General features: G+C 41.2%; 1 pseudogene; it reads right to left on the bottom strand.

The window, feature by feature from the left end:
- Nucleotides 1–9,812: 9,812 nt before the first annotated feature.
- Nucleotides 9,813–10,320, bottom strand: LOC117029664 (translationally-controlled tumor protein-like; annotated as a pseudogene).
- Between the last annotated feature and the right edge of the window lie 1,632 nt (nucleotides 10,321–11,952).

Below are 11,952 nucleotides of genomic sequence, written 5' to 3'. Positions count from 1 at the left end.
AGAAACCAAGAGAATAAAATAATTGCTGTTTTAAACCACTAAGTTTTGGAGTACTTTGTTACACAGCACTAGGTAGTTGGAACAGAATGAAAGACTTAAAATAATACTGAATTAATCAGGAATCATTCGAATGCAATCATTACTATAGAATTATTGTGTCTCACGCCGTCTACAAAAACATGCTGATTTCTTCCACACCTTCCCCTGAGCAGGGCTCCCTTTGGGTAGGCTTGAGCTCCAGTACAGTGAGCACTTTCTTTGATGTTGGCTTGATATTATTATCCTATATCCTGGCCTACAGGGCCTCCCTGACCAACTCAAGTCTGTTTTATTTCACAAACATTAACATAACAGTAGGAGCATTTGGATCAAAATCTAGTGGCTCACCCCGTGTCCCCCATCTTGGTTTCTAATACCTACCATTCCTCAATAAAAGAAACCAGGGTTCCTTGGTGAAATGGCCAATTTCAGAGCTGGGGCAAGGAAAGTACAAAGTGAATATGGAGAAACTTGCAGAGCCAGAAAGTAAGCATGTGTTCAAAAACAAAAGAATGGAGGCATGCCAAAGGTAGACAGAGTCAACCAGAAAGAACTCCCAATGGCCAAAGCCAAAACAATTTGAGCAACAAAGTAACATAGTATTAGGTTATTACCCAAAATGCAAAATAAGTATTCATGAAACCTTCCTTTATAGATCATAGTTGCATAACAATTATAGTTAATAACAATAATTGCTTACGTATAGACTTACTATGTGACAGGTCCTGTTCTAAACATTTTTCAAATATCGTTTTAATACTTGCAGAACCCTATGGGGTGGATACCATTGTTGTTACCATTTTACAGATGAGGAACCTAGGTTTGTCTTGCAAACATAAAAGGATACCATTTGTACAGCACATTGTAGGGACCGGCAGCCATAAGAAACCATCTGTGGGGCACCGGTCACGTTAGTCCCTGTTCAGTCACCCAAGAGCAGAGGGCTTTAATATACCATTTCAGGCACACCAAGAGGTTCGGATATAATTTTCTCAATGTCCCACAGCCTAGGATGTACACTTAGATCTATCTAACACCAAAGTGTGATCTCTTGAGTTCTCGGCCCTACAGCCAAAATAGTCAAGGCCAGGACTGTAATAATAATATTAAGATTATACAATTATACTAAGATTTGATATAGTCTCAGAAGTTGTACAAAGTGTCTGACGCCCTTTAACCTCTTCAGTTAAGACTAAGTGAAGTACCTGCCCACGCAAGAGACCCGAAACAACCTGCTCCACGGAGAGGCATAGCAAAACCTCTCAAGCAGAACCAGTTAACTGAACACTCTGTCCCCAGAATTTTAGCTGATTCAACTTCTAGGGGAAGAAATACACAAGGGAACAAGCTGATTTTTTTTCCCCTGGACTAAAATAAAATTCACAACAACATCCAGGGGTGTTCAAGGGGTCAGAACAAATTCACGGTTCAGCCTGCGGCCCCTAACACCACACACACACACATTATTAGAACAAAGAATAATGGCACCGTGAGAGAGAGCAGAGAGTGGAGAGGGGGTGGAATATTAACTATAAAGCACCTGCTATGTGCTAAGAACTGTGCCAAACACCATCCAACACTTTATTGGTTTTCATAGCAACCTTTTTGAGAAAAGTTTTATTACCGCCATTTCACATACGAAGCCCAAATTCAGAAAGGTGAAATAATTTGCCTAAGGTCACTCAACTAATAAGAGATGAAGATAGCATTTGAGTCCAACTGTGACTGGCTCCAAAGCCCCTGTCTCTCTTTGTAAAACCACAACAAAGGAAGGGTAGTTAAAGGTAGAGGCAGACTCCTGAGCTCATGGGAAGGCTAGTTCCTAGAGAAAGAGATCCAGACAGGACCTCGCTGCTGGATGACAGAGTGCACGTCCCAAATTCCATGTTCATATGTAGGGACTAATTCAAAACGGGAAATGAATGGCACATCCTTCTAAATAGTGGTGGGTAACTTAGCAGCAAATAGCTAAATAGGGAAACATTAGGGAATCTGTCCTAGAAAGCTAGATTACAGAGGCAGGCTTCCTGTCTCTGAGGAAGGAGGGAAAGTTCCACTAACATATCCTTCAGTTCTCCCCGTCACCTAACATTTGTTGAGTGCTAACTCTAGGCAGAATACTTTCTTGCTTTTTCACACTTAGTTCTCCCAACAGCTCAACGAGAGAGATATTACTATTATCTCCAATTCATAATGAGAAACTCAGAGCTAAATTGCTTTCTAACCTAATGTCAGAAAGTCAGGGTAGAGCCAGGCACTTTGATGCCAAAACCCAATTTCAACCAGTAAAAGGAAAGGAACTAAGTTCAAATACTGAGATTCAAACCATGCCATAAAGTCTATTTGAAATGGTAAATTTTATTGCCATATAATACTTTTATTTTATTCTAGTAATGAACTTTTATTAGCATTAAGTTTCACTACCATAGTTTTGAATTTTAGTATAGCTACAATACTTGGCTTGTTATTATTATATTGCATGTATTATCTTAGTACTGGGTTTTATGGTGACGATTATTATCATTATTACAGTTCTAGATTTTATTATCGCTACCATGTTTAGTGTTTTTGTAATTAGTTTTGTGGCCTGGATAGAAGTAGAAAAAAAAATGACAATCATGATATGAAACCAATCTCAGGTTTGCATATGTCAAATGAAGAATGGGTAAATGTAGCACCCTGTGCTGCAAATTGGTTTACCCAATACCTGTTCAAAAACCCTTCTCATGTGCTTTCCTATACTGTAATTACTAGAAAGTGGAGGAAACTACATTTCCCAGAATCCTCTGCAGCTAAGCTATGCTATGACTTACAGTCTGTGAAGACACACATCCATTCAAACCTTGGAAAACCGAAGTGACACTAAGTAAAGTAATATGAAGTACTGGCCACACTCCATGAGACCAGATCTTCCGGAGCATTTGGTTCTTCAGTATAGTTATGTTTAAGGTTTGATACCACAGGTGATAAGAGGTAGATATCATTGGCAGTGGGATTTCTTCTAAATGACTTCATATTGTAGTTGGGGGTTTCTCCTTGCTGTGTTCTCTAGCTGTGTAGCATTAAAGAAAGTTCCCTTGCCCTCATTTAAATTTAACAACCTAATTAATATCCGTAACGTTAATGTCCATAATGTAAAATCCCTTACCAAGAGTGGATTCTGCTATTTATAACTAAGAATTTTTACTAATACACACATTTCCATTGACTGACAGACTTTGGAAACGGGAAAGAACATATAGAGGTTGTTACGTTGTTGAGTTTGAACTATCTATCAGAGTGGGAGACCTTTTCAAAGTAATCTTGACATTCAGCTTCCTTTTTATGCCTGCTAGGTAAAAGGGACTGACTTTTGCTACTTGAAATCCCTTGCAGGTCACAATGCTTTCATCTGGCATTTCCTAAAGTGTCATCCATAGGTAAAGTTTTACATATATGTATTTAGGATTCCATGGTTTAATCAACTTGGGGGATAAATACTAGATTAAATAAAGGAGAGAGGCAAGAGATTCCACCTCTGCATGTGAGATTTCTTTACTGCAGAATTTCTCAAAGCCTTTCATATACTCATGTTTATAGTTAATCTTCAAGAAGTAGATGAACTGTGCAATTATTTCCCAAGCATTTTTCTTTTTTGGAGGATCTCCCAAAATTACTGTTACATGAGAAACTTTTCATGGTACGTACTTGCCTTAAATTAATGGATTATATGAAGAATGGGAATTTCGGGCTTCAAGATAGACCACATAAGAGGTTGTTTGGAAACCAAAGGTCTTCTGGCCCCCTCAGATAACAACACAGAAAAAGCCACCAACTCCCCAAGGTTGAGATTAGTCCTTTTGTCCAATCGCCCCAACTCAAGAGGAACTCTGTTGGGATTACCTGAGCTGCTGCCTCTGGTCTGATGTTCTGGGTACCTACTGCTATGTTACAAATCACCCTGAAACTTAGTATAACAAAAATAGTACATCGAGATCCCATATAACCATCACCTAGATTCCCGTAATGTTTACTTCTCATACAACATTAATACATTCTCACAGCTAAGAAATTAACATGGTACAATACGATTAACTACGCTACAGACACTATCAAATTTCACCAGTTGATCTACCAATGATCTTTTTCTATTCCAAGATCCTGCATTGTATTCAGTTATTTCTCCCTTAGTCTCTTCCAATCTGTAATAGTACATCATCCTTGTTTTCCAGGGTCTTGACACTTTTGACAAGTACTAGTCAGTTATTTTGTAGAATATCTCTCAATTTCGTTCTTTCTGATGTTTTCCCAAACTTGGAATGAGGTTACGGTCAGACTACTTACATGACATCTGGTTTCTAAGAGGGAAGAGAGGCAGCTGCCTGTCTTCTTACAGCCTGCAGCACAACACTTTGTCTGCATTCTATTGGTCAAAGCGAGGCAAAGGGCCAGCCAGATTCAAAGGGGAGAAATAACAGATTTGGTGCCTAGATGTGACCTACAGGAATGGACTAATAGAGAGAGGGTGGCCATCTTTGAAGAACATCTGTCACAACTGGGTTTTCAAAAATACTTTAAAAATTCACTTAACAAGACAAACATGAAACCTAAGAATTTGCCACTGTCACATTGAACATTTTTAATTATCTGACATTTCTGACAAATAGGACCTGCTCTGCCTACTTCATAGGGTGTGGCAGCTGTGGACGATTACATGCTAAGATCTCCCCTAAAGAGGAAAAACTGCCAGGAGGAATGTAGTTAGCCAACAGTTTCCAGCTGCTGCATTTGAGGCATCTGCAAGCGCATTCACACCAGGACCACACCCTCCCCAGGCTGCTCCCAGGAGTGATTGAGCACAGCAGTGGAACTAGAACCAGACCATTTCTGCGTGTCACAAGATTCCTCTAAGGAGCACGCTGCTCGGGAGGTTCCCATCAGCCCATAGAGACTAACTCACAGCTATACCTTAGTCTGAGGCTCTTCCTCCCCAACTCTCCTTCCTCCTCGTATCCTGTCATGGCTGTTAGAACCTACACTGTACTTGAAGGCTCTCCCTGCCTGCTCCTGCTCCCTCTCCCCTTTACCTTTCACGGACATATCCCTCAATAACTCGTTTACACTTTTGATTTTTTTTCTCAGCATCTGCTTCCAGGAGGACCTGACTTGACACACAGGATGCTGTGAGGATCAAATGAGAACAAGGATGTAAACATCCTGTAGCAGGAGGAACAAATATTAGGAATTATTGAGACAGGTTAGTTAGTATGATTGCTAGGTAGATAGGTAGGTCCCTGGTAAAATAAAGAAAAGACAGCTATATCCTAAAACTTCAGGTTTTGAAATCACTCCTTTGCTCCAGGACATAATGTAACAAGGCCTTGAGGTTAATCATAACATTCCTTTTGGCCTGACAAATGGAGCAGATCTGATAGATAAGAGTGGGTTACTTTGCTGATTCCTTTAGGATGGGCAAGCAGAACAAACCTGGTAGACGAATTTGATTAGAAGGTGTCAGTTCCCTTCTTCAAACAGTTCCCTTCTTCAAACAGCTCCCCTTCCCCAAGCAGGCAAGGGAAGGTATAAAAGTAAGAGCTTTTGCTTCAGTCATGGGGCACCCCCATTCGGGACTGCCTCCCACTCGGGACTCGGGAGCTGCAACCTCTTCTCCTGCCTCTAATAAACTATCCAGTTTTTAAAACTTTTTGCCTCTCCCTGGTCCGTGTTTCCATTCTTCGGCTTCACGAGACAGGATCCCGGCCCACACCCAGAAACTGCCGGCAGATCCAACATCACCTACATCATCACTTCTTTGAAAAGTATAGGACAGATTGTTTCATACAATTCAATAGCCTTTTGGAACTTGTTGCATTATTACCCCATTCATTAATTAATATTGATATTTCATTCAAAGAATATTGGTGTTCTTAACGATAGTGCTCAGTAAAAAAAAGAAGAAAGGTTATATATTATACTTAATAGAACACAGCGTAAGAATTCATCTAAATTGGTATTGAATTGAAAGAGATTTTCATCCAAAAGAGAATTTCATTCTTAAAGGGATAGGTTTCAGTTACCTGGGATAGTCATTCAGGGTAAAAATCTAGGTGTCTTTCTTTGTTTAATCCTCCTCTTGGGACACCACCTTTTCCTGGGAAATGGGGGAGATCTGGTTTTATGGCTGAAGCCCCCACTGAGAGATCCCAAGAGGATGAGGATCATTCCCTCTTTTTAGTACAATAACTCACAGAGCAGGAGTCCTCCACAGCCTGGATCCACCAAATTCATCTTGCTCCCACCCAGTCCATTCTATGCTCAGCAGCAAGGGTTGCCATTCCTCTGCTTGATACCCTTATTAGCTTCACTATCACTTGTAGGATAAAGTCAAAACACCTTAAGATGTTTGATCTGACCACAGGCTCCCCTTGGTCCACCTCACCCTGCTCCCTGCAACACACACCCTCTCTGCTTCAGCTGTATTTCGTCATTCTTGGAGATGTGCACATTTTTTTCACATCATAATACCCTCCTCCCCACCCTCCCAGGATTAGGACACATCTGAAAATCATTGTAGAACAGGCAACTAATTGTTTTGGCCTTGCATGCACAAACATGAAAAGCACCAGCTTTAAAACTGTCAGAATGGGTGCTAGCTTGTAAGAAAATCCCAGAAACAACAGTGGACCACCCTTTTAACCCCTAAGTACCAAATGCGGGGAGGTGGGGGAGTGAGGTGGTGAATCAGAGGCATTTAGCAACATTACCCAGGTGGGAATCTCAAAAGAAGGCTAATTCCACATACTCACAAGCACCGCTTAGGAGCCCAGCCCCAGCGGCTTTCAGTTCATCCATGAATTCTTTAAAGAAGTGCTGTTATCACCAACGCTCTTGATCACATTGTGTGGAAAAGTTTGAGGTCGGTGCCTCTGAATCAAAAGTGCCTTTCAGAAGAATCTGACTCTAAAAGTGAAGTTCCAGAAATACTGAAAAGCAAATTATTTCATATATTTTTATTTTGCTATATTTGATACAGTGCTATGTGTTAAAATATATGTCCAATTAAGAATTTAAAAAGAGCTCTTTCAAAATGTATTAAAACCCTGGGTGATAAGAATCCTTTATATCATAGATTAAATGGCAAACCACCCCCCCGCCCCACCACAGGGATATAAAAAATAAAGGCATGTCTTAAAATGAATGGTGTCTCAGAGTAGATGAAATATGGTAAAGCCAATTTATTCTCTTGCTTTCGCCACTCGCTGGGCTTGCATGTGTTCTTCTCTCCCTTCCTAGAACACTTTTCTCTCTTCCTGGTTAACTCCCACCACTCCTCTGAGTTTCAGCTTCATTAGGACTTCAAAGAAGTCTTCCTTAACCTCCCACCTCCACCCTCAGACTTAGTTACCCCTGCTGTGTACCTCCCCAGCACCCCATACTTCAGCTCTCAAAACACAGTTATCATTCCTCACTCTAACTGCTTGTGGAATGTTCTGTTTCCCCCACAGGCTATAAACTCCTTGAAAACAGGGACTTCCTCTGTTTCTCACATTGTGCCTGCAAGAGTTGGCACTCAATAAATATTCATTCAGCAATGAATAAATTAACAACTGAGTAAGTGTCTCCATTGCACAGCATAGAAATACATTCATTCAATTTTGAACAGTGTAGCAGTAAGAATTTTATCTCACAGATGAGAAAACTTAGGCACAGAGAGTAAGAGGCTAATTAATGGTAAAGCCAAAACTAAAATTTCTTAAGATCCCCTGTAATAATAGTGACATGTCACATTTATTGGGCATCTGCTATGGGCCTGGCACTGTTCTGACTTCTGCATATGCATACTCTCACTTAACTCTCACAATAACGTCATTAGGTAGGTTATTAGTATTCCCGTTTTATGAAAAGGAAAATTGGCATGCAGAGCGGTAAAACTTCCTGAGATAACAAAGCCTATAAGTGGTGCAGTGGAGATACAAATCCAGGCACACTCCAGGAGCTGCACCCTTAACCACAACGTGAGAAATGCTGATAAATTGAGTCAGAATATTTAGCAATAGTAAATACTATTATTTACTAGCAGATCACCTCTCTTCAGAATGTGTTTTCAAGCTGATCCAAGACAAATAGCTTCATTTCAGTGGATATTAATACCCTCCTCCCACCCCCAAAAAAGAATTAAGCCTAGTGTAGTTGAAAAGGCACTCTACTACAAGTTCAGAGCCCTTGGTTCTGCAAAGCTCACTCCTGAAGTAGCCATATAACCCTGGATGAATCACATATCGTCTCTGGGACTCAGTGTCTTCACTATTTAAAAAATAGTGGGGTGATGCAAATGTACTCACAATCCTCTGATCGGGTCTGTCCCTTTATCTCAAAGCAATTAACAGATACACCAAGTGGAAGAAATTACGAGTGGTTATTAGCCTATGCCAAATATTGAATTCGAGGATGTAACTTTGTTGGTTCTACAAAACTCAAATAATGTTTGGCAAGTGAAGGGCTCTTGATCCTCTACCTGAAAGCATAGGTTTTCAAATTCCAACCATGGCCTTTTTTTCCTTTCCTGCTATTGACAGTGTTTGCCTTGGTGGGGAGAGGGAAGCCCAGACTTGTGTTGACAGAGTTTGACTGTTGGGGAAAAGTACATACCTGGAGGGGGAACGGTATTTAATAAGAAAAAAGGCATCAGTCTCCACCTGACTCATTCCAACTTGGGCCTCCCTCCACTGTTGCTTTGTCCCAACATTAGATCAGAGGCTCATGTGGAGACTTGCTGAAATCAAATGCTATCAAAAACTCCAGCCCAGCTATGCTGGGGCGGAAAACAAGATTCTCGCCAGATGGGTGTTAGAGCCAAGGCTACTGAGAAGAGCTAGAGACACACACCAGAGCTCCAGAGCACAACCAGGCTTCACCTTTCAGGGTCCCAGGGCTGCTGAAAGTATTCGTATTTATCCAAAACTTTCGGGAATGCTTTTCTAATAGTCATTGGTACTCATTTTCTTTTCTTGACTTTGTAAGAAGTGAAAGGTCTATGAAGTCATCCCCAAGCTGCGCCTCTAAACCTATATTCCTATTCCAAGGCATTCAACGTGTTCAGACTTTATGCTTGCATTTTGAGCTACATAATTTTGAGTGAATTGCTCAGCCTCTTAAAGGTTCAGTTCCCTAATGCCCACACTTGAGGATTTAAAAGAGACAACAAGTACACCTACATACAGTATCCTTAATAAGAGAGAGCTCTTTTATATTTCTTTTTTATTCCCCAACTGTATGTCTCTTTTTATTCTTTTGGTAATCTCTTCCAGAGTTAACTACTTCTGTTTATAGGTGATGAAATGACTAAGGAATCCACTTCAAATGTCGGCTGTGCTGTGAGCCTGGTCTTTCCCTTCACTTCAACTCAGAATTAAGAGTTTTGATCCTTATTTTTTTCTATTCCAGTCTCAGATGTACTTTTCACTGTAGCAGTTTTCTGAAGACAGTCTTACGCTTTCCAGTAGCGGCCTACAACCAAGCTCTAGCCTCTCCAGGAACATTACACAGGATGGATTTAAATATGTATTAATCTAAGAGAGGCATTCTCCCAAATGAATTTAAATGCACTTTATTTTTAGACAACCTACATGACCTGTTTTTCTTAAAAACAATGCCTCCGCCCAAACAAATCAAGGTCAAGATCAACAAAGAGCTCAAGGTAACCTCAGTCCCATCTGTCCTGGTCCCGGTCTGTGGATGAACAGCAGCAGCCAGTTATGATGATGACAGGTGATGGATCCCAACGGCCAACTGTGTTAATATTTTTCCATGTCTAAACCATCCTTGAGGAAAATCATATATGGGGATCACACCATCCTCACGGTGGTCCAGGAGAGCAACCATGCCATCTGCATTCATGTGTTTACCAATTAAAAACTGGTAGTGTTTGAAATTAGCAAGGATGTGCTTGATTTGTTCTGCAGCCCCTGTCATAAAAGGTGCAACTCTGTTCTGCAAGTTTCCCTTTGACTTATTTCATGTAATCCTTGATATACTTCTTATAGCCTTCTTTTGTGAAGCTGCTTTCCTGCAAATGATGGTTCAACACAATACCGACACCAGTGACAAATGCGCTTCCGGTACCTTTGCCCTCGGGGCCTTCAGCGGAGGCACTTCCGCCAATGAGCAAGTCATCAATGTCACCCTCTCTCCTCCTAACCATCTTCCCCTCCACTCCAGGCACAGCCTGTCTGCCATCTCCGGGACATTGTGGATGTCGGAGAGCAGGTCATCATGGCTGGTAAGATCTGGGTACATGACCATGATGGCGGCTGGCAGGAGACGATGGCAGCACTGGCTTAGCAGGAGCCCAGAATGAGCGCAGGGCAGCTGAAGCAGTGCCAGCGGGGAGGAGGGAGAGGGCGAAAAAGCTGTAATTCTTTTACTGAATGGCGCCACGAGGTCAATCATTTTTAAATCCTCTAAAACCCATCAAATGTGGGGGGTCAGCTCTTACACTGAAAGATTTTATAGAAAATTGTTTTTCTGTAGCTTGGAACAATTCATCTTCACACAATTAGGAAGAAAAAAATGTTGAGAGGTAAACTGCATTCCCTAATTAGTATTTATTCATTCAATAAACATCTGAAAGCATCAGACTTTGAATAGGGTAACACTGCTTCCTTTCTAAAGCACTTTGACTCACGCGTTTTTCACAAACATTCATTCATTTGAACCCCCTGCCCCACCATATTCTAAGAAAATAGATAAGGATCCTTATTCATCTATTGGACGTGGGAGTGAAAGTCATAAAGAGCAGACGAGTGAGTGCTTGCTATAAGACCATAGTCCTTCATATCAGACACACCTGGGCTTGGAAGAGGAGGAGTTACTAATATGTTTGGTCAAAATTCTGGATCATTTTTCATGTCATATTTTCCTTGGGGTCAGATTACCATGTGTTAAAGGTATAAACTCATCTATCCCTTTACCTTCTCCACGTGGCTGGGAGTATACATTCAGGCAAGCCAACCAATGTGTTCATGTACATGCCTAAGCATGCCCCCCTTGCCTCTCTCTATATAACTGAGCTGGTCAGAAGGATTGAGAGTCAAGCTTTCACCCCAGTCTTCAGCATTTTCCCCAGAGCTCCACAGTGAGGCTTCTTGAGTACTCCTAAGGCCAATCAGAATTTAACGGCTGCTCCTCGTCTCTATTCCATTGGAAAATCACCTAGGAGGAAAAGTGTCTGGTAGGGTAGATCTAAGCCTTCTCAGGTTCCTGGACATAAAACCCTTAAAAATCCCACCTTGATTCCTAACACTTTTGTCACCTTCCTTCTTTAAGCCTGGCCCCTTTCCTCTGTTCCCAGCCATTCATAGGTCCCTCACCCTACAGCCATCCCCTAAACACTGCAGACGCCCCAGCCTATGCTCCTCTGGGCCCTGAGCCCAGAATGCCTTTCCCTGGCTTCTGTGTAATACCGCTGTCCTTCAAGACACACGGCAAATCCCTCCTCTACGTACCTGAAGTCTTCCGTGATTCCTGTCGGAATACGTTCTCCCTCCTCTGGCTCACATAGCACTTAATTTTTCATTCAGTTATAGCACTTACTTCATTCTGCCTCATGTTTCAAAAAGTTGTTTACAACAGGTCAGTTTTTCCCACAGGACTGGAAGCAACTCAAAAGCAGGGAGACTGACTTAGTCATTTCTGATATTCCTCAGCCTTTACCATGGTGCTTTGCAAACCACAGATGCACAAAAATATATTTGGGAGCTCAATAATTTCCCAATAAAGCTGATCAGAAGAATTACATGTATTATACTATATGTAATTAATATAATACATATATTAGATCATAAATAGTGTATCTGTTTTTTGCAAAGAAATATATACGTTTGTTTGATTGATTGTTTGTTTAGCTTGAAGGCCAGGTTAAATTGTTAAAGAACC

This window comes from Rhinolophus ferrumequinum, chromosome 11, assembly GCF_004115265.2.
Source record: "Rhinolophus ferrumequinum isolate MPI-CBG mRhiFer1 chromosome 11, mRhiFer1_v1.p, whole genome shotgun sequence".
NCBI lineage: Eukaryota > Metazoa > Chordata > Mammalia > Chiroptera > Rhinolophidae > Rhinolophus > Rhinolophus ferrumequinum.
This window is presented reverse-complemented; position numbering and strand designations above follow the sequence as displayed.